This window comes from Dromaius novaehollandiae, chromosome 5, assembly GCF_036370855.1.
Source record: "Dromaius novaehollandiae isolate bDroNov1 chromosome 5, bDroNov1.hap1, whole genome shotgun sequence".
NCBI classification, from domain to species: domain Eukaryota; kingdom Metazoa; phylum Chordata; class Aves; order Casuariiformes; family Dromaiidae; genus Dromaius; species Dromaius novaehollandiae.
The window spans coordinates 47,000,321-47,020,831 of record NC_088102.1 but is presented as its reverse complement, the minus strand read 5'-3'; the positions used below and the strand labels follow the sequence as shown (position 1 = coordinate 47,020,831).

The 20,511-nt window shown below is 48.1% G+C and overlaps 1 protein-coding gene across 3 annotated transcripts in view; it reads left to right on the top strand.

The window, feature by feature from the left end:
• Positions 1 to 1,370: 1,370 nt before the first annotated feature.
• Positions 1,371 to 20,511, top strand: part of CD82 (CD82 molecule) — a 42,929-nt gene continuing 23,788 nt past the window's right edge. The window contains exon 1 of one of the 3 annotated variants that reach the window (XM_064512753.1): positions 1,371 to 1,513. The gene's annotated coding sequence lies outside the window, so the exon portion shown is untranslated. Of the gene's footprint in view, positions 1,514 to 2,618; positions 2,638 to 6,011; positions 6,108 to 20,511 lie in introns of those variants that run through there. The other 2 variants (XM_064512754.1, XM_026093198.2) reach the window with 2 other exon arrangements.

Below are 20,511 nucleotides of genomic sequence, written 5' to 3'. Positions count from 1 at the left end.
CTCATTCCCATGAAGGAGGATCTTTGACTCAAAAAGAAGGAACTGGGATGAAGTGAGAAAGGCCACAGAAAGCTCTCGTTGAAGTTGCAGTTGTTCCAGAAGAAAAACAAACAGCACTGCTAGCAATGCTTGTACCACCCAGTTAAGTGCTAGATCAGTGACCGGAGCACAGACATGAAGAGTAATGCTCTAGAACGAAAAGGAATAATTTAAGTTAAGAAGCAGGGAAGAGGGGCAGGGGGATCGTCTTGCTTCTTCAAAATTTATCGCAGACTCTTACATGGCCCTAATTTGGTTTTAGGATTGGCTTGGCTGATTTGGTTTTGATACCTTTTAAATGGGGGTGCAAAGAGGATCACATTATTATTACTATCAGATGGCCTTGTTACTATCATTTTTACCTCTATTCCGCCAGGAGATGAGAGGGAAGATCCTACTGGGATTACGCACATGCAGAACAAGGACACGGTGCTGCGGGCTTACTGCTTACGACAGACAAAACGGGGCAGCCCGGGGAAACAATGCGATGGCACTGCTCAGCAGAGCGAAGAGCAGTCACGGCACACCAGGCCCTCACCACCGCCACGGTGCTGTAATCACTGGGGCAAGCGAGCCAGCGAGCGCTCAGCGGGGCTGGGAACAACGAGGCAGCTCTGCTGATGTTCACAGGCTTCAGCGAAGCTGCCGTTGGAAAAATCTTCAGGTGGGTCATCAGGGCTGACTTCACTGGCAGAGCACCACAGCGTACATCTTGCAGGCATAGTGGCATTAAGTATCAAGGTACCTATGTTCCTGTGGTGGGCCACGAAGGAAGGGGGTCTCAGGTGAGGTATGCGACATGATGAACACAGCAAGCCTGGGCAAATTAACTTACAGCTGTATTTAAGTGTGGTGAGGTGAATTGATCAAAGGGGGAGAAGTAGTAGTAGCAGTAAAGACCCAATGGTTGAGGAGGACCAGCAGGAACCTCACCCTTGGGGAGAAAAGCTAGGGCTGTATTATTTCACGTGAGAAGTGCAGGCGACAGGGTGTGATGGCCTGGTGAGACGATCACACCGCAGGGAGGGTAACGGGGTGCGGGGCTACACGGCCACACCGGCGCCTGACGCAATCCCGTGCGCAGCAGCCGGCCCAGCTCCCGGCGCCGCAGCCCGCGCTGAGGAGAGCAAGCGCGGCGCGAGGAGCCGGCGGGCAGCGCCGGAGCCGGGCGGCGTGCGCGGACGGCCGGGTGTCCGCAGCAGCAGAGCGGGGCGCTCCGCCGCTCCCCGGCCCGGCCCGCCCCGGCCCTTGCGGGCGGGAGGCAGCGAGGCCGCAGCCGGTGCGCGCGAGGCGGCTCCCCCCGCGGGCGGGGCCTCCCCGGCGCCGCGGGCCGCGAGGGCGGGGCGGGGGCGGGGCCGCCGCGGGGCGGGCTCAGCGCAGCCGCCGGCCCCGCCGCGCCGAGGAGCGGGGGGCCGGGCCACATCAGCGGAGCGAGCGTGCACGGGCGGCCGGCCGAGCCGAGTCAGCCGGGCAGGTAACGGCGCTGCGGCCGCCGCGGCTCCGCGGGGCCGGGCAGCGGGAGGGGGCGGCAGGCGGGGGGGGCCGGGCGGCGCGGCGCGGCGCGGCGGTGGGGGCGGCTCTCTGGGCGAGCGCCGGCGCCCGCTCCTCTCCGCCCGGCCGGAGCTGCGGCGCCCCCCGCCGGTCCGGGGGCTGCGCGGCGCCCGAGCCGCGGGGCGGGGCCGGGCCGGGCAGGGTCGGGCCGGGTCGGGGGGCGCCGCTCGGGGCAGCGCGGCGGCCGCGGCGCAGCGCGGGGGTCGGTGGCGGCGGCGGCGGGGATCCCCGCGGCGGGCGGCCCGCGGGACTTCCCGGGGGGTTTCCGCGGGCGGCCGGGCCAGGGGAAACCCTCTGCTGGGGGCTGCGCGGGGCTTCCCCGGGCCCTGCGGGGCGGCGGCGGCCGGGGCGGGGGCCGCCGCGCTGTGCCGGGGGGCCCGGACCCGGGAGCCGGTCCGGCCGCCGCAGCCCGCTCGCGCCGCTGCCTGGTGCCGGGCGAAGCCTGAGCGCGGCTGCCCCCCTGTCCGGTGCCCCCTTGGCGCCAGGCAGCGGTGGGCACCCGCTTCCTCCCCGGCCCGGGAAGCGTTGCCGCTCTCTGACCTCCTCCAGCTTTTTTTTTTTCTTTTTTTCCCCTCTTAAATAAGTGCCTTTACCCAATGACCTGCCCGCTCGAGGCAGGCGTGAAGGGAGCGCCTTTCCCCTGGTCTGTGGTGACAAAGCTCTGCACCCACCCTGGCTGCTCCCTCGCATGGCTTAGTGCTGCTGCTCTCCCAGGGGGTCACGGCAGGGTGGGTGCAGCCCGGCTGCTCGGGCCAGGGTGATGGTTCTTCCTGCCCGTGCTACCGCGGCGCCTACGAATCTTGGAGCAATTTCACTGTGTTGGAAGTGTAGCAGAGCGCTTCTCTGCACGCCCGGCCAAGGCTTCGTAAGGTCCTCGTGCCATGCCCTGGTGCTCCCGGGGAGGAGAGGAGCCTCTTTCTTGCTCCTCAGGCTTTGGATTAGTGCGTAGGCAAAGGAGTTGCCTTTCTTGGGTGTAATTCCTGTTTGTTTGCAGCTCACGTGCATGCCTGCGTGTCAGAGTCAACACTTCTAGATTTAAATCAGTGGGTGAGTTTTGATCCTCTTGTGTAGCCAATACGTGGCCTAAAAAGTCATCTTGTCGGTTGTGATGGACTTGACACCATGCAGGAGCGAGTCCTACTGACCAGGCTTTTAGTTGTGTAACATAGTCTTTCAGGGTTGAAAGCAATTTTAGTGGAATGAACGCGCCTTAGTTGCGTACCAGTGAGAGTTGGGCAATACCACTGTCTTCAATAGGATTTTGTCTTGATTCATTTCTGAGACTTGGATTAAATATATCTGCAGAGATCTTAACCCCATTATGACTAGAAAAATCTGGTGACTACAAGAGTCTGCTACCTGGCTGCTGGGGTGGTGTGTGTGTGTGTGGTTTTTTTTCTTTTCTTTTAAGATACCAGTGAGGAGAAGAATTCATGCGTTTCAACAGCTAGATCTTGGCTGTGAATTGTCTTGCAGTGTGACTGTTAACAAGGCTGTTAATACAGGGATATGGACTTGTTACAACCCAGATATGCCATGTCTGCTGTAGAGCCTATAAGTTCTGTGTATGCTTTAAATATAAAATGGAGCTCTCAGTACAAAAAAACCCACCCTGGAATCTAAACACTGGCTTCAGTGTGTTCATAAACTGAATATAGCTAGTTTACAATGACGTGTTCCTGTGTCTTGGGAATGCCAGGGTTGGTCCATCTTGTTCATGAGGTCAGAGCTTGAAACTTTAATAGCCCTCCAGGTGAGGGACCAGGTGCCTCACTGAAGTGCTATCTCAGAGGCAGTGTTTGGGGCAGAAGAGCAATTCTCCAAGTTGTAGGTGCTGCTAGCTATGATGTAGGTGTTCTGAGACATAACTCATCCGAACACTAGTCATGCCTCTTGTTGTGTAGCTCCTGAGAATGCCCCTGGGGCTCTGTGTGAGTGAGAGCATGAGAATGCTGCCTTGAAACCTGGGGTTAGTGACACTTCTTTTCCATGTAAGACTTCTTAGATTTTCTCAAGCACAGAGTGCCTGAGAAAGGAGAAAAAAAATTGTCTTTTCGAAGCCTGAGGCTTGAGTCTGATGCTGTGAGGGTGCGAGTGTGATACTTGTTTCCTATCTGAGAACTTTACACCAGAATTGTGTGGCTAGGGTCCTGCAGTCTGACGCTGTTTGGTGAATACAGGGTCCAGTTGTAGAATTGCTGGTCTGATGGCCTAGAGAGAGGCAGCTGGTGTGAGGAACCATCTAAGAAGTATGCTGCCATATGTTGATGTGAAGATAAACATACGATGGACAAGCTGTAAAAATGACAAGTTACTTAGGTCTTGCTTAATGCTTTATAAACACAAAATGGGAAGAAACACTGGCAGCTGAATCAGTGACTTACTCAAATTCCAAGGCATGTGCAGTGGCAATATTGTCAGGGTCCCATCGATAGACCTGCCTGTGGTTGCTACAGTGGGATAGCTTCTATGTTCCTGCATGTTTCTGGTTCTTTGGAGCAAGAATTTCTACACCTCTGGTTAAATGTCTTTAAATAATTGCTCATGTACACTTGCTCATGTTGGGCTGCCACACCTGTGAAAAGGACCTTTGCCAATTGCTCTGCAAGCTGAGATGCAGATTTGGAGTGGCTCAGAGAAGTAAATAGCTTTTCCTCACTCCTAACTTTCTTTAACATCCTTTTCCTAGAAGGATCTTGCTTCCAAAGTAGTCTCACTTGGCAGAGCCTCTCTGGGCCTGAATCTAGCTCAGCTGGGGTTCCTCCACTCTTGCGAATGCCTTGTGGATGGTGTGTGTTGGGCCTGGGGCTGGGAGGAAAACCTCTTCTCTGTATTGCAGGGCAGAGGCAGCTGGGTGAAGTCCTGCAGCATTCATTTGGCCTGTTACCTGTGTGTGACAGAAATAGAAAAGGCAAGTTCAGTGCTTGGAGAAAGCTTCCCCCTTAGGCAGTCTCTATCCTGTGGCACAAAAGCTCCTCCCTTAAGAGGATTTAGCAGCTTTAATGATGCAGTTCGTCTGGACTCTCTTCATTGCTGTTATTGTCTTCATTTTAGTTCGCAGGGGACAGATAGGTGTAACGTTGCTGACAACCATTAGCTGGTACGGGAGATGCTCTAAAACAGGAGCACTGTGTCTGCTTCCCCTTCTAGATCTGGAGTCTTCATGTATAAAAAAGGAAGATAAGTGTGGTCCACTGCAGCTCTCAGCTTTGGTGGGCTAAGAAATAAGCTACCCTCTTGCACTGACACATCCATTTGGGGTACGCAGAGTCAGAGCCTTCCACAGGGAAGTAGTTGGACACATGCACAAAATGGGCTGCGTGAGCCACCTTCCCTTCAGGAACTGTTTAATGATCTACAACTGTTATCTAATAACCTCCACCTTTGCTTGGTGCAGGTGTATTCTCAAAGAGGGAATTAAATGAAGGAAAGGCTAAAAGTTGAAGGCTGTCTCTTGGCATGGTATGAAATTAATACGTGAGGCACAGCCAGCACTGGTGATTCCTTGATGGGCCATAGGTTGCCGCGGAGCCTGTTTGTTGCTCGGCTTCCTGCTCTGTTCAAAGCTGTTTGTGGATTATCGGGGCTCAGAGGCACTGAGGTAGTTAATGGCCGACTTGAACCTAGGCAGGGTGATAAGCAAAGCACAAGGAGCTGCATACTGGAAATTGCTTAAATCATTGTTTGCATGCGCTGACAGATTCAGAGCTAACGAATTTCCTGCAAAAAGCTGAGGCATTACTGTGGGCAGTCCTAGAAAAGGGACTGTTCACTAGATGATAGCAGAAAAAATGAAGAAAACAGCCTGTCAAGATGGGGACTGGGATCAGAGAACACTGTGCTGCAGCCTGTCTCCGTGGCCGAGCGTACATCCTCTCAGATGTGGCAGAGCTAGAGCAGCCCAGTTGTTCAGGGTACGTTTGCGAGGGTGAGGTAAATACAGGGGGTTGGGGAGTGTTGGTGGGAGGGGGAAGAGAAAATTAAGCCAAAGACAGGCTTTCTCCTGTGCAAAGAGGCACAAACATCAGCTGTCCCGTGGCCATGTTTATTAGAGAAATGCTGATCTGGAAAGAGCTATGTATGTTAGGATATCCAGCAGCCTAGAGATTTGAAGTTACGTAATGCAGAGTTCCCCTAATAGGTAAAAAAAAAAAAATAATCCCAGTTAAGGTAGAAGGAAGTGTCTCGTACACAAGTAAAGACAGGCATAAGACTTCAAAGCTATGGTTATGCGTGTTGAACTGTGCTGTCCTTCTCACAGCTGGAATTTGCTGTAATCAGTCTCTTCTATTGCTGCTTCCTATTAGTTGCCCTGGAGGCAGTTTGGGAAAGGGGAAGAAGAGGAACTAGCTCACAGTGATTTGCATACCTGGGCAGTAACTTTCCATAAAGCCGTTTTACCTGTTCATTGGTAACAAAGGAGTCTGTTTTCCAGCGTTGCCTTAGAGAAGGGGTTGCGGTCACTCCTGGCTGTTTCTTCCAACAACACCGCGCTTGGACTGCTGCCTCTGCTCGTAGTGAGTTGTTGTGTCCTACCTGGGGTGGGCTTGGGGGGCTTCTGAAGAGCTCAGTGCCCCGAGCTCTTGTCTGTATGGAGAGACTTGGTGCAATGGATCGTCTTGTCTTAAAAACAACTCATTTCTATTGGGCCAGGGTACCAGAACAACCCTTGTTCAAGAAAATCTCCTCTAGATTGTTTTCTGCTTTGGGGGGATTCTGAGGTGTGTGGGTGTTTCAGCCTGTGCTCTGTTGCTGCTGGAGTTCAGGAATTGTGCACAAGGCAGATGTTGAGGTGACATTTTTGGCATCTTCCTAGGACTCCAAGGGCTGCTGCTATCATTCTATAATATAAGAATATGCAAATATTAAGCACGCAGAGCCAGAATGTCTTCTATGATAGATGATTAGCTATTTGCTCAAGAGTCAGTTGTGAAATCTAAATTAATTAGAGAAACTACTATTGCATAAAATGGCTGAGTACTGATTTACACTCTAGTTAGACCTGTCCAGGGAAGATTCTGTACCTTTAATGGCATTTCAGTTTCTGGGTTGCTAGGTGCACCAGTCTTAGAAGCAAAAATATCCCTGTCAGGAATGTTTTATTCCCTTCTTATTTGATTTTTCTGATTTCTCCTTGGTCCTGCAAGTGGCTTACTTAGCATTTCTTGGAATGTGAGGGACATGCATTTTGTGTGAATATGAACTAAGGGGATCTTTATTCACTGGTGTGACTGTCAAACATTTTTCTTGAACTAACATGCCTGAGTTTCTAAGGGTATCATGCGAACTGCTGTGTTTAGTTGATTACAAGCAGCAAGGAGATAATCTGTAGACTATTCTGTACACAAAAGGATGTCGTTCTGGCTGGTGTGCTGATAGGACACCATTTCTAATATTGCTATTATAATTGTGCATTGAATCTGAGGCTCGTTTCCTGCTGGCAGTGTGCTACAATCAGAGCATCCTCTTGACCCCTGTGGAGCTGGTCATGTGTGTCAGCAGTGTGTGTCAGCATAGACTGAGGTCACTGGGGATGAGTCGGTCTTGAGTGGCTTCACTGGAACACCCTCAACTTCCCAGTGAGGTTGGGTTCTGTCATTTTACCAGGAAAACTGTTTCATGTCCCCTCGCTTCCATTTTTCTATCTGTTGATTACCAAGTTAGTCTCCTCTCTCACTGTTAACAGAAGTATGAATACAATATATTGTGCTCGGACTGAAGTTGAGGAGGTTGCTGCCCTGAAGATCAGCAAGACTTAGTTTTTTCCCTGCTGTTGTCTTGAATTCTACACTGATGCAGCAGAGATTGCCACTCTGTTCACTGTTTCACAGCATCTCTGCTAGATATTTGGAGAAACTGGGGCCTTAAAAGGCAGGCAGCAATTCTAATTATGTTCATCTCCAAAGTGTCTCTTCTGGGGGAAAAAAACAACGAAACAAAAAACAGCTTTGCTGAGGGATGTACCTTTCCTAACAGTCTAAGAGGTTGCTGTGCTCTTTGCATTCAGGTCCCTTTCTAATGCAGACTTTGCAGAGAAACTGCACATGGAATAACTAAAGAGCCCTCTAGAGTTGTGCAGTAAATCTGCGTATGCCCTAAGGATGCTCTTTTAACTAGAGACAATTCCTGCTCAAAAGCTCTCGTGCAGGACAGCTCTTGCTGACCTGACGGTCATCTGTAGATCCCAGTTTTGAGGAGAAGCCTTGGTGAGCCATGTGAAACACAGTAAACTGCATGGCCTTTCTTCCTTCTGCTCTTTCTGCCCCTGTGTAGGGTCTGCTGTGAGCCTCCCCTGCTGAGGGCTGCGCAGGAATGCGGAGGAGGGGTGCAGGAATACAGTGGGAGTCCCCAGAGAACAATGGCTGTCTGGGGCTGCGGCCTTCACGGAGCCCTGGGAACAAAAGGCTGGTGGTGCGGAGGAGTGGGGCCCTGTGGGGCAGGTCAGGCCCTGAAAGCAAGCTTGAGCCGCTGTTTGGGTTCCCTAAGCAGCTACTGCTTCCTCCTCCTGGGAGCAGTCGCCGTGGTGTAGCACAGCACTGCGCAGATGCTGTCTGCAGTGGCTGCCCCTTGGCAGATATCGGGTGGGCTCATGAATCTCCCCAAGTCCCTCCCACCAGTCACTTCCCAAGAGGAATAACTCCTAGTCTGGATGGAGGAGCTCTGAGCGCTGCTAAAATGAGCGGGTGTTCGTGCTTGCCTCTGAGGGCTTACAAGGTGGGAGGGGCTACCTGTGGCTGCTGGTGCCTTTTATGTGGACTACATGTATGGGACTGCCTGCATGTTGGAGTTTCCTTTATCACCTGCTCCCTGGGGATAAAGGTGACGGTGTTGTGACTCTTGACTCCCTGGAACTAAACTGAGGTGAATGAAATACCATTACCAAAATAGTATGTGAATTTCTTAGTGTTGAAAATGGCATCAAATTGACTGTTACTTCAGCAGAAGAGGCTATTTCAAGGAATGGCTATTTCAAGGAACAGAAAGCTTCTTTAACATCTGAGTCCAAGACCTCAAAGGCTCCTTTGATGCTGCAGCCTTGCCTGTGGTTTCAGAGCCGGCTTGTTTCTGTGTTCGTTCCAAATCCACTGTGTTGCAGCTTCTGAGCCTCCAGGGGAGAGGAGCCCAGACTGCCACTGTCCTGGCAGTGGTTTAGATTTGACCCTGTAGTGAAAAAGCAAGTTGCTGCCTTTGTGTAGCCTCGGATAGATAGGGAACTTTTCTAGTGCGTCTGTTGACTGGCTAATGCCCTGAGCATGATCTTCCAGAGTCCGTGTAACTAGGTGACTGTGCGCATGGTGTTGTTCCGTGGGAACCCGAACAGTTGCTCTCTGCTCGCTTTGAAGAGAGACGGCCTTCATGGCGAGGTGTCTGCTGTTGGGAGAAACAGCCTACGTAGCAGTGTGCAAGCTGAGCCAGGTCATCCTTCACCGTAGAAGCAGTCATGCACTGCAGTGCTATCGGGTGTGTACTCCTGTGCCCAGGACCTTGGTGGAGAGCCTCATCTACCAAAGCTGCAGTTCATTCAGCTGTGCAACAGCTTCCTGTGGTGGGTGATTCTGCTGTTGGACGACTTCTGTAGAAGGAGTAGTAGGCAGTGGGAATTTCCTAGTCTGTGTTTTACCCACCCCCTCATTAGGACAGGAGTGTGTGTATATTGGGGCAGAGAGAGGCTCCCCTTTTGGTCCTTACCTACCTAGGTAGCATGCATAAGACAACTTCTTACAATTTGGTGTCATTATTACATCGGTGTGATTAAAAAACTGTAGAACCAATGTGAAGTAGGAAGGGTCTCTTTCAGGGAACAGGCTGTGGGGGGAAGAGAGGAACATGATGGGAGTGAGGCAAATTCTCCAAAAATCTGTCTGCATCCATATTAAAAAGTATTCTTAGCCTGAGTCTTAATTCACTGATTTAAGCTGGGACAGGATAGTTCTGCTTTATCCTTCCGATATGGGAGCACTTATCTCTGCATTGAGGCTTAGCTGAAATTTGTAAATCAGTTGGTTACTCTGGATGTAAGTTCTTTCATTTTAAAGAAAACTCTGAACTCTTCCATCCTGTTCTTCCAGTTTTGCGCCGCCAAATAGTCTTCTGAAATATTTGTGCTCTAAATTTAGAAAAGGACAGAGACACATTCAAGAAACCAGAAAAGGCCACCCAGCCTCCCTTGGTTCTGGTTCAGCTTAACCCATTTTCCAAACTGCTGAAAGTAGAACGCCATGTATAAATCTAGAGACTCCGAGGAGGCCCCTCCTTTTCCCAGAACAGACCCAGCTTTCAAAGCCTTGCTGTCTATGTTAACTGCCAAATTCCCGGGGAACTTAAGCCATATGTCTGTTCCTCTTGGCTAGAGGCAGCCCTGTCCATAACCTGCACATGTGGTGGTTGGAAGAATGGATTGATTTTCTTCGGATGGTATTTGGTGGTGGAGTCTTTGGTGGCAGATCTGTAACTGAGTAACATTCTTGCATTGCTCCTGTTAAGTCTGCTGGGATCACCTGCCTGGTAACACAGCAGTCAGTGGGTTAGCAAAACACCTGCATGCATTGACTTCTGCCTCAGCTGCCAGGGTTGTCTTCACTGGAGTGAAACCAAAAGCCTTTGACCCTCTTTTCCAGCTGGCTCTGTGCTGTCAAGAGGCCCCCTTTGTTTTCCAGCTTTGTCTGCTGAGATTCCTTATTGCAGTATTTCACTTAATAAAATGCTTAGGCTAGAAATGAAGCTGCTTCACTACAGCTTCTGTAACAACTTGTGCTGTGTTACTCTTGCTATTCTGAGCTGCTCTTTGCTGCTGTAAAATTCTTCTTTCTTTTGCTTTTTTCCCTCATTCTTGTAGCAAGGGCTTGGGGAATGAGGTGATTTCCCTGTAAAGGTGGGAGGAAAAGGTAGTTCTAGACAATAGTGCAGCAGATCTTGGAGGCTGTACAGCAGTCTGTGCTGGTACTGACTCTTCCAGAGTAAAGCATGAGATTTACTTCAGAGTTATATCCTCAAAGTACTCAGATCAGTGAGGGGTTCAGCTATTGTGGACAGGTACTGCCAGTTATAAATGCAGGACAATGTGATGTCAGATGGGGGAAAATGTGGTTGCAGGGGGATATTCTTGGGCAGAAAAGAATGACTCAAAACATCTGTGCTCTAAAGTCTTGTACTTTGGGGCTCTTCTTGCCCCCTGCCTCCTTTCTGGAGAGAGGGACTGCCTGAGGCAAAAAGGGCCCTTTTATCTTGAATTTCTTACAACTGTGGATTTCTTTCTTTTCATTCATACCTGCTGATAGTCTCAAGCAGTATCCACAGCCTGAAACTCAGGATATTGTGAAATATCTGTCCACAGGCAGTCTGTGATGACAGTCATCTTGCCAGCAGGCAGACCAAACTCTGCTGAGGTGCAGTCTCATGTTGAACATGACCTCAGGACAGTCTGACAGGCAGTAATGGTTCCCCTTAGGCAGAAGGCAGTAAGCGCAGAGACTATGTCCAGCCATAGCCTTTCATAGTTGTGGTACTGCTCTCTTGTGAATCGCTCTGTCTTATTGAGTTTGGAGATCCGTTGCTTAACTATACCTATCAGCTTCTAGCAAACTGGTTTAGTTTGACTAGGGAGACTTCCCTGCTGAATTTCTTTTCTTGCCCATCCCAATATGAGTGTCTGAGGGAGACCATAGGATACTTAATGCAAGAACCATGCAGATGCCCATGGTTAATATGACACTAGAGGACTTCAGTCCATCTCATTGGCTTCCTGGGTTGGGTAAGGTCAGGAGGTTTAAATTCCTGGTACAAGCCTGCTTGGATGGAGCGAGAGCCCTATACTTCTAACTGGGTGTTGGCAGCAATGCAGTAGGGTTCTTTACTATAACCATGGCCCTTTCACTGAAGCCTAGAGTAAATCTTGACTAAGTTTATAGAATAATGATTATAGCTGCTTATCTGCAATCTTCTACAGTCATGCATAACAGTGCTGACATACTTGCATGGGAAAAGGAGCGATTCAGCAGTGTGAGGAGCTGTAGGCAGACAGCTGGTGAATGATGAGGGTGCTGCAATTAGCAAGTGATATACTTGGCCAAAACAAGATGCCTAAGATGACAAATAGTAAGGAACTTGTTTATGTGAACAAACCAAAAGTCACACCCCTTTGTGTGGCTGGGGCACTTTTCTATGGCAGTAGGACTTCTGTGAATTCCTAGATGTGCTGGGTTTGCAATACTCCTCCAGCTCTACTTGATCCGTGCGGCTAAGGTGTTAAAACCTTGGGTTCTTAAGATCAGTGTCGTGCTATCAGCGAAGGATCTGATATAAAGCATGTGATGTGATTAAAGTAGACTAATAGGCTGTCTCTTCTGTTGTTTAGGATAGCTGACTGAACTCTAATGCTTCACAGTCATTCAGCATGACATGCCAGAGGTCTCTCTCTCTGCTTGCTTTGTGGTGGTTTTCTTGTTCTTTCTTTCTGCAACTTGAAATACTGTGGATGGGCCCTGGGGGAAATACTCCTGGGCAGAATCCTTGTGCCAGAAGGTATGTCCACTGCTCAGCAGAGAGACTCCAGCCCAAGAAGAATGGAGTGCTCTTTCCTCCTAGGCTTTTCTGGATGGAAAATCACTAGTGCTTAGCTTCTAGTAGCCTTTGACTCCAGTCATCAAGCGAACTATTCTAATGTCTGCTGTTGCTGAGAACCAAAGCTCTATTTAGTCCATCCACCTATCTGTTGAGAAAGGGGTGCAGTTGCAAGACTTAATAGGGGCAGAGTGGAGGTGGGGGAAGAGGATATTTAATTCCTACTCAAGCTGCTAAACTGGGGAAAACTTCTCATTTCTAAAGTAAAACTACTGCTTCTGGTTCCTTACTACATCCTTGATAATTCCTGGAAAGAACCAAAGGGTATGGGAAACCTCAATTTCCCAGCTGAGGCAGATCCCTGTAACTTCTTGAAGACAGGTTTAGTGTGGGTGTTCTTAACTTAAACAACCTGTAGTTATCTGCCCTAGCATCTCAGAAAATGAAAGTAACTGAAAAACAGTTTGTTTTGAAAGGGAACTCAACAACAAAGTCCTCAGCTCCTTGCCCCTTATGGGAGGAGGAGGCAAAAGATAAAAATACTACGTGGTTCCTACTGCAGAGCCTGAGAATCTCTGGCACTGTCTCTTATGCTAGAGAAAAGCTCATTGGGTTTCTGTCCTGCCCGTAGAAGTGTCTGAACTGCAGCAGCATCTAAATGACTTGGGCAGGGAACAAAGGCTGCTGCCAGTCTCAGGAAGGCACCAAGCAAAGGGGCATTTGGAGAGGTTTTGTTTAACTCCTCAGATGAGATCTGTTGACCTCAGAGACACCCCTTTCATAAGAAGGGAGGCTTGGGAGCCTGTCCCGTGTGTGTGTTTGTACCAGGGGTTACCCTAGTGCGAGCGAGGTGCCACTGATCTGTGCCAGCCTCTCCTCTGCAGTTAGGAGTGCTGCAGCTTCAGGCGCTGGCCCTGCTCACAAGTTCCTGGTCTTCATTCCTCCGTGGAAGAAAAGGGTGTGGAGCAAGTGAGGGTTGAGGCCTGTGCCTTTGACACAGTAGGTGCTGTTAACAGGAGGAGGGAGCTGGCAGAGGCATCTGTTTCAGAGGTTAAGTTTACAGCATAACTGTTTCAAGTGAAAAACAAAGCTGAACTAGTCTCATTTTGGAAGCTATTAAAGAGCCACTATAGTCAAGTGGCAGAGTTGCCCAACCAGTTTTCTGTAATCGATGCATTTTTACTGCAGCGTGTGCTGTTTTTAGTCAGTGTGGAGATCTCTTTCTGGACTTCACCTGCAGTGTTTATTTTGCAAATAAGTTTTTAATATAGGATAATCAAAAAGACAAGACAGTTCTACTCAGCTGTACTTGTGGCTTTTTCTTCTGCTTGATATTTCTAGTAAGCTTTTTTTTGGGGGGGGGGGGAAACCCAGATGATGTCTGGGACAGTTATTCCCCCCCCCCCCCCCCCCTTGGCAGACTCATCTCTGGTCTCGCTGTATGGAAAAAATTGCTTAAGTTGGGGAATAGAATGTCCTGCAAATAGACTGTCATGCTGTGCAAGCATGAGTGTATAGACTGAAAATAGCAAAAAACTTTCTCAATTTCCCAACTGTAGGAACTGAAGACCTACTTAAATATTGGCTTTCAAATTGAAGTGTGAAGTCCAGATGTTCTTAAAATCTGATTGCATCCCTTGCAAATATACAGAGCAACGATGGGTGCTTCTAAATACTGCTCTCTGATACGGAAATGTGAGTTGGTTTCTATGACACTGGTTTATAAATATCTAATCACTTCCCTTCAAGCATCGGAGATACATATCTAAAATACTTTTTTTTCCCCCCCAAATGCACAACATCTGCTTGCTGCTTAGTTGTAAAACATGCTGAAGAACCTCTGCAATCCTAGACAGTCCTAAGGCTGCTTTCTAATTGATATCTCAACTAGATGACGCTGTTACTTGTCAGACTATTAACATAACAGTATCCTAACTACAAACATCAAACAGAAAAGCTTTATGTCTTATCAGGTGGACTGGGAACAGATCTACCTCTGCAGCTTAAGTTGATGCTTCTTCTGAGAAATTAGTCTTTACAGCAATACCTCTGCAGTGCTTTTAGCAACACTCTTTTTGCTTTAGTTTGACTCTTACAGCATGGATAGCAAGCATACGGTCCCTGCATGCTCACCTGGGTCTTGAACTTGCAAATGTTTTGCAGAAGGTCATGTTACAGTGTTGCTGTGCCTGTTGGTACTCTAACTAGGAAGATCAAAGTTTGTTGACAGTTAAGCATAGTGCTGCAGTTTGCAGGCTGATATAGCCATCCCTGCTATCTCTGACTTTGCCCTTTGTGGTATGCTTAGCCCACAGCACAATCTCTTCTAGTTAAAGGCAGTGGCTTCTACTTAAGAAGCAATTATCTCTTGCATAGATGGAAGGAGAGACAAGTTCTGTTCTGCAGAAACTTTCTTTTCCCTTGCTCCTGCTTCCCAAGCTTGTATTATGCAGAAAGAAATACAGTTTTTTACTTTGCCCTGACACTTTCCCCAGAAAAGAAACTATAGCTGTATCAGTGACATAACCACATACCTACATCTGCATCCACAACAGTGGCCTTAATTGAGAAGGTAATCCTAATTAGCAGCCCTAATTTTTTCCCCCTCAAATCCTACTGTTGGTGTGGAACTTGAAAAGGGATGCTGCTTGGAAAATCTCTGTCCCAAACATGATTGTGTTTCTGTTTTCAGAGTCATTACGCTGCTGGTGTTATCTCAGTGCAGCTTAAAGAAAAGTTCAGTGAATTCAGACCTAGATTTTTTCATTGGCTCTGCAGTTGTTTGCTCACCAGAGACGAGATGTACTTCCCAGGTGTACGAAGAGTCCAAGGCCATTGAATGTTAGTGTCAACAAGATGAACTCAATCAGATATTCTTTGCATGTTAACATGACTGTAACTTTAGTCTTCTCTGCCCTTAGGGCAATGCTGTACTTGATAAACAAGAGACTTAGTAACTCTGTCATTATTCATTAACTGGTGCTGTTTTACTGTTGTGTGAAGGTGTCATTTCTCATCACTGATGACCAGGAGTCCTTCTGATTGTCAAGTACTAGTTCTTCATGTGTGTGGATAGAGATATGTTCTCAATAAGCCCAAAAGCTGGGCTTTGGGGGACAAAGAATCAAAATCCTGCAAAAGCTGGGCTGCATTCTCCCCTGCCATTAAAGATAGGGGCCTTCTGAGCCGCCTATTCTCTAGCTCTTCCTGCATGCTGGTGCCAGCCTTGGAGCTGGATGTAGGAATGACTCTTTAGTGAGTGACTTCTAATCCCCAACTGGCTTCTGAGTCTCTAGCCTGGGATAGCTGACTTCAGTTCTGATTTTTGTGTTGGAGAATGAGGTGTGCAGCTGCCTCTTCCAACTTTGGAGTAGGAAGCAAGTTCCTCTAAAAAGTAACTGCACAGGCCTCAATAACGGCCTTAACTTTACACAAATTAACATGCAGGTAAGCAAGTTCATGGAACCAGCAGCTTGCTGATCATCTCCTGGTTCACCAGATGGGACAGGTATTAGCTGTTTTGGTCAGATGGAGCCAGTTCTGTGACCAGAGTATGGTAGTGGGAACTCCCATTTCTCCTGGTCTTCTCAGGCTAATTGTCTGCAAATGAACCCAGATAACCTTGGTAACTGTTGTGGCATGGAAAGAAGGAAGGGAGGCAAGACCAGATTACTGAGAGCATTAGTGTTTTAAAGTCCAGCCTGGGAATAGTATCTGGAAGGCAATAATTGATTACAATATTTAGGACTTGGGTACCTGTGGGGAAAATGGTGCTTGCTTGCTGAGCAGGAAGCAGTGTGGAAGCCTTGCAGTGCTCCTGATCATCTGAGGCTGGTTTGAAGGTTGCTTCAGTGGAGTAGCTGTACTTTCCTCCAGAGATCCCAGCTGCAAAATCAGATGCAAGATGTGAAGAGTCAAGAGCCTTGGGGTGTGCTGCATAACTAGAATAACAGTGGCTGCTGCATCTGGACTTCTGTGAAGTTAAAAGTTCCTCTTTCAGCCAACTGCAGGCAGGAGGGACAGTAGAAATGAGGTGACATTTCAGCCATACAGAGCATTCAGGGTGTTTGTAGGGACAGGGAGAATAGCAGCTGGGAAAACTGATTCTGGTGCTGCTTTGACTTCTACCTAGCCTGGTAAAAGCTAATAGCATCAGATCCCAGGGAACTTAAAGGCAGACACTAAAGGGTCAGTGGCTGGAGGGTGGTAGTGGGGAGCAACTGGCCTAAGCACACACGAACAACCTGCAGCCATTTTGTGACTGGTCATTTACTTTCCTTAAGGAAAGAGGGTCTGGGGGAGAGGGGACAGCATCTTCCAGGCTATGCATATACATTCAAATGTTCATCCTCTCCTATGAGATGCAGAGTGGTTGGATCTGACCTTCTGAGCTTGCTGCTCTTGTGTGTACATGCACTCTCTCAGAGTTCAGAGGAACTATGCGCTTGCCTGTAAACATACTGTGATGGTTATTTCCACAAACTGATCTATTCTGGTTTGTGTTAATGTTGTTCCGGCTTGTCTCCTTCTCCTTTGCCACTCTTGTAAATGAGCCCCTTATTTGCACTGTACAGTAACTTGGCAGCTTAGGTGCTTCAGCTGCCAGAGCTGATCAGGAAGAAACCTATATTGCGACAGCAGGGGTGGTACTGCAGATGAAGACTGAGCTTCTACTAGCAGAGCTGCAGGCACGTACAGTGCTAGCCTGAGCCAAGTGTCATAAATTTCACTTCAGTGAGCATCAAACATACAGTGCCTGCTAGATGGAAGCAGTATAGCATCTATTTCAAGAGAGCAGAGTTGCAATTAAAAATTAACTTAGCCTCTCAGCCCCTCAGTTGATGTGGTTGTAACACTTGTGCACAAGTTCCACCTCCCATGTTACTGGTCGCTCACAGCTTGGTGCTGCTCGCTGTGTGTGGCTGGGAGAGAGAAGTGTTCAGGTTTCCCAGTATCGTCTGTCCTTTGCTGCAGTCACCTTTTGCAGGAAGGGGGTTGGAAGTATCACAGGCTCCTGTTACAAAAATAAATTAATCCCTGAGCCTTGACAAGACTCTTCTGCTGTCAGTAACAAAGCAGGCCTCTGTTCACCTCTCCTCAGACACACGTGTCCTGGATTTTGTGCTCCAAATACTGGTTTTGCTGACTTCCCTTTTGCTGGGAAAAGGACAAGCCTGAAAGTTGGAGGCGGTGAAGGGGACAGGAGGCTGTGTCTTGATGCCTGCTTAGCCTGTACAGACTTGAGTGTTGATCCTCCCCTACGGGGAATCCCAAGGTCCTGGACCAGTTAATGCCTTCCTGGGATTAGTTCTCACTTCAGATCTTAGGGCTGAAGCCAGGCTAAGACCTAGGATTAAACTGCACAGAAGCAGACTAGGCTGTGTTGACAACCAAGTTTTTACTGCAGCAGTGCCTCAAAACAGCAAACAGAGATGCAGAAATAATCCTGTGTACCTTTAAAGGACGGGAAATGAGGGGCTAGGAGAAATGCTGTTATATGTGTTGAAGTACAGTCTCTCAAGAAATCCTCTGCAGAACTGGCATCAGTGTGGAGAATGATGTTGAAAATTGGAGGCATATAGGCAAGATTGTTGAAAAGAATGCGTGGGACTGCTTAATTACAGAAGATGTAATGAAAGCATACAAAAATTCAAATGGTCAAAGCAGTTGGGGTGGAGAGGAAAAAGAGGAAGCAAAGAACAGTGGTGGACAGTCAGTGAAATTTAAAAGTTGGAAAGTTCATGTACTAAATCTTCACATGCATTGCTGTGGGATGTTAAGGCTCAAAACTTGGCCAGCTTTAAAAAGCAAATATTCAGCTCAGACTGCCACAATACACGGCCAGCACTGGCTGACAAGACTCCAGAGTTCAAGCAAGCGCTTCACTCCTAAGTATAGGAATGAGAGCTGTACAGACAGAAGTTGCAGGTCACTTTGTTCTGAAGTGACGGTCTAGCTTGTTGAACTACTGAAATTATGTGGTCCACAGATATGCCCTGTTGTGGTGACTCCTAACTCATCTGCTTCCAAACCTGACCCTTCTCCTTTTTTGCTCAGCTGCTACTTCTGCACTGCAGTGTTGCTACTTTGTGAGCAGCTGTGCCATTTCAGAAAGTGGGGCTTTGAGGAGTCTCTCTACATTGATGTAGTGAACAAAAGTAATTTTATCTTCAATATAACAGAAGAACTGGAAAACATGTAATGTTTCAATATGTGAAATCCTGAAGTATCCTAAAAGCTCAAACAAAACCCCTAAAACTTTACCTGGTTCTCTCTTGGATTGCAAACTTTACTTTGAATTGCTTTATTGTGGCCAGGAGCTATGCAAGAGGTACATCTCCCTGTGGCAAGGGGAGAAGAGTGCATAATGCTACAGTGCACACAGTTGGTTCTTTTAAACCATTAAAGATAGCATGCTTTAAACAAAATCCTGGGAGAAGAAGAGTCTTGAAAGCAAATCTTTTACTCTGTCACCTCTGACATATCTTTTTCCAAACCAGTTCCTGTCAACTTATTCACCTACTTAATTGTCTTAGAAAACTATTACAATTATTCTAACAGTTCTGCAAATCACTGCTATCCCTCACAACAGACATTTATCATTGCCTAAGGAGCTGGCTGCCTCAGTGTTCCAGTTAGACTGCCAGGCTCCGGTTCCTGATCCTGTGAAGAGAGGAGTTGTGTTCATGGTGAAGCCAATAAGCAAGCCAGCTGGACCAGAAAACTGGTGTCTTAATTATCCTCTCCAGTCTTAGTTGTTTGCATCTGCCAGGGTTAATGGCCAGAGAGAATGTTCCTCATCCTGCAGAGAAAAGGAGGGGTAGCACCCAGTTCAAAGGAAGCACCATTTATGCTCTCCATGCTCAAACACTCTCCCCTTTTCTGAGATACCATCAAGGGGACTTCTGGTCTTTGGCTGCTACCTGGCAGTAAGCTGGCATATGATGTGTGGTAGGATAACTGGTCCAGCGTGGGCAAGGCTTGTTTAATATATTCGCTACTTTAATCAAGGAGTAAAAGTCTGCCAACAGGTAGCCATCCCTCACTTCTCATAAGTTGGTAGTGATGCAACTGTTGTATAGTGCATCCAGTGCTGGAACAGAAGCAGCTTATAGCTGGTGAGTGCAGCTGAGGAGACTGAAAATGGGAATACTGTCTGATACTTGGTGTAAGCATGGCCTAGAAAACTCCCAGAGGAATTTTCCCAGTTTATTTGAAGGACCTAGTTTTGGGTGTTACTGCTGTTGAGATCTTGAGCTTTATGGGCTGCAGCATTCTGATTTGAGGAGGTAAGTGAATTAAAAAATGACTGAGATGATGCTAACCAGATTATAGCAGTTGTTGTGCTTCTTAAGGAGCTCCTACTGCACATACTGGGATTTTGAAGCACAGGCTGTGCCACAGCTTGCTGAGACTGTATGTGCCACTTTCCCTTCTCAATAGCATCTTTTTAGATGCTCTGCAGCTGTGGGCATAGCACAGTCTCAAGCTGGGGCATCCTTTGAAATCAGAGCAGTAGTGTTGTCTTCAGCCACAGAGTTCAGGCTCAGCCTCTCTCTTGGTAGTCTGCAAATGACTGTTGCTTGGATGGAAGACTAGTCAGTTATAAGAGGGCTCACATACCAGTTTAGCTCTAGGATTAACCTAAATATTTAATAGGATTAAGCAAAAGCCTTTGACTGAAACAAAAGAACATACTGGGCTCCAGTGACACTTGGTACACTTAGGCTGGCAGCAGGAAGCCGTGCTGACCTTACTCCCCATTGGGGCTGGCTCTTCCCAGGCCAGACTGGTACCGCCAGCCTGGTCTTGCTCTTCCTGTGGCTATTGATGCTTCAGACAGCTCTTCCTGTGGCTATTGATGCTTCAGACAGCGTGGTCGGTGTGAAGCAGTCAGCTTGCTAGAGCAAGTTTTAAGGAACTTAGGCCTTCCACTGCCTCCACAGGAAACATAATGGGCACAAGGGAGGAAGAAGAAGCAGGAAAGCTGATCTCTGGAACAGATTTCCCCACCTGTCCCCATCTGTCACTCAGCTTTGGTGCTTCCCCAGGAGGAGACTAACTCCAGCAGTGAAGGTGGCCTGCAGGGTTTTTCTCTAACTTCTGAACTCTTTGCTATCAGACAAATGAGAATTGGGGCAGCTTGTGGTAGTGCAGCTCTATTTTCCCTGAATCCCTGTAGTGCAGAGACCTGATGAGGATCCACTGCTGATATCCTACTATCTTACTGTTGAATTTGCAGCAGCAAGAGCCACCTTACCTTTCTTTCCTCGTATGATCCAGGTTTGCCTAGGTTCCAGGAACGTTAATTGAACAGAGCTAACTTCAGACACAGTAAAGCTATAAATACTCTACCATTGA